Source organism: Echinococcus granulosus (assembly GCF_000524195.1).
Source record: "Echinococcus granulosus chromosome Unknown EG_S00192, whole genome shotgun sequence".
NCBI classification, from domain to species: domain Eukaryota; kingdom Metazoa; phylum Platyhelminthes; class Cestoda; order Cyclophyllidea; family Taeniidae; genus Echinococcus; species Echinococcus granulosus.
This window is the reverse complement of record NW_020170572.1, coordinates 39627-42398: the sequence shown is the minus strand read 5'-3', so window position 1 is coordinate 42398 and position 2772 is coordinate 39627.

The window sequence follows — 2772 nt, the reverse complement described above, 5'->3', positions numbered from 1 at the left end:
ATTCCTCACTTGGTTTTATTGAATCAACGTGAAATGTTTCATTACGATGCTTACCATTCACTCCGTTGTGCTACTTTTAACTTAAGTAGCATTGACAGCTTGTTGTGACTATTTCGTTGACCACGGTGGTGGTCACCTAACACACAACCATTTCATTGGAATTCAATTTCGTCAATACTTTTTTATGTTGATTTTTTTGCACACCCACAACACTAATGTGGCAACGCGATCTACAGGAGATGTCTGTGTCACCCGCACGGCTGTGTATTGGCAGAATTTTCTGATCCGAGGAGCAAACTGCCACTGCGGTAACGAAGACCGCTGCAAACACTACCTGGCACAAATCAGAACCAGTTTGTACGAATGCTGTTTCGTGCCAGTGAAAAATACACTCCCTTAACGATAAAACAGTTTTGTTCAGTAAGATGTGCGGGTCTGAACATCCTGTCCATATGCCTTTTTTGGTCCAAGTTCCACTACTGTAAGGGGAGGCCACACCTTCCTCATTTATTGTGGGTGCCGGTTACAGCCTCCCTTAACATCAGTTTTCTTTTCCTTCATTTCTGACGTTTTCACTATACACTACCAATTTTACATACCATCCAAAGGTCTAAATTCTCTCATCCAGTGTTGTCATACAGGTAAATGGCAAAATTTGCCAAACATTGACATTGTCAAATGTTGACAATCGGAGAGGAAGAAGGTGTTTAACCAAATTCCCATTTGCTCACTTGGCCATGGGAATGGGTAGAGGACGTTAGCTGGTTAGGAATTAACAATACCTCTTCCACAGTGCCTTTTGACCCTGAGATATAGTTTTGGGTCAGGTGAAGCTAACAGAAGTGTTGCCATGAGAAGAGGCAAAGAGTTTAAAGGAAAATGAGGAACAAGTTGGAAGTAGGCAGGGAAGAGGAAACCAGAAATGTATGAATTTAGGGGTAGATGAATGAGAAGTGGCAGCCACGGGAGTGATTGTTGATGTTGGTGAATAATTTACTGCAACTCTAGGTCCATTTACTAATTGCTTGTTGCATTCCCTCGCTCCTCCTCTCTATCTCTGTCTCCCTCTCCATTTCATTGCCATCTTCTCATAACCTTTCTTTATTATTTCTCCAGAGCCAAAACTCTACCAAAAGATCTAAAGGAATCGCAGAAGATTCTATAAAGAAGTCATTGCAATTTTTGCAGTAAGAAACGAATCACATTTTTTCGTGCCTCTTCCCCTAAAGAATGATTGCATAATGTAGGTGCTAAGTCTGCTACTTTAGTGAGGCAGCCAGTTTATTAATCAACTTTGCCAGCCAAATAGCTGACTTAGACGAGGCATTACAGTTGTCTAAAAATTCGATTAATTCCAAAATTTGTGATTAACAATGACGGGAGAATAATGCGCACGAAATGGACAAAAAATGCACTTCTCATAACTGAAGGAGCATACTGCTAACTAGTTAAAAAGTAAATGACTCCTCAAAAGGTGGGGTTTTCTTTCGCTATTTAATCAGAAGTTTGCATGTTGCACTGTGACATGTCGATTAACCTGACACTAATTTACTAATGAAAAACGACTACATAACTGTAAAATCTTCTGCTTAAGCTCTATGCTGTCTAAGTTTAATGCCTGCTGTATGATACGAGCACAAATGCCACTTTTCCGTAGCCATCATTTGATTACTGATTGCCTTCTCATTGGTCCGCCATCCAAATCAGGGTCCACCCATTTCTAATGTCACAGCATATCAGCTAGTCAACAAAAGGAAAAGAAATGAAACGGATGCGATGCAATAACACAGGTACCCAAATTTTACACTGAGACATCTGTCCAAGTTGTAGAAAGTAGTGGTCGCATGTATTATCCCTATATGTTACCAGGTAATTTATTCTGTCCAGAAATCGTCAAATGAGAGGTATATATATTTGCACTGATGCCCAAGGTATTTATTGCAATGACCGTTATGAAACACATCAACCATCTGTCCAAGCTTTTTATGAAGATATCAGTTTAAATGCGACTACACGTTTTTCTCTGTGCAGATACCAAATGTGTTTGTGAGATCGAGGGAATACCCGCGATTGCACTTTAATTTGTAAATGCATCTGTAAAATATTTTGTTAATTCAACTGCCTGTGTAGATGCATAACTGCAATCGGGAATGTCAGCTAATACTTACATGGAATATATGCGTTTGTATGTCTATGCATTTATCTTCAATTGTACGGTTGTATATCCTAACTGGAGAAATTACCCACATTCGTGTGATGCCGCACACATATATGCACACTCATGCTGCTACTACTCGGTCCATGGGCATGGCTCTGTGCGTGCCTAGGGCTCAACATCGGTTCTCCTGTCTCTCTGGTTTCAGTCATCATTTTCATAAGTGTATCGAAAGGACTTGGTTTTGGCATTTCAGCACCACTCCATGCTGGTAATAATGTATTCTCCTGCACCCCTACGCTCCCAGCTCGACATCTTCAACTCCGTGGTATTCACTTTTCAATGCTCACGTTGTGCTACTCTAGCCCCTGAATTTCTCCTAACGGAACACAAGGGATGAGTGTGGTAGGATAGGAAGGCAAACAACGTTGATAAAAAGGATTATTTGGGTGTTCAGCATTATGACTGATGCGAAGTGCCAGCAGAAGGAAATAGACAGTGATATTAGAGCAATGTGTAACAGTCAGAACTGAAGTGTTTATTGTGGTATAGGAGTGTTTATTCACTCCCCTATTGAGCGCATTAATTCCAAGCTGAGAAAAATCGTAGCATGGGGT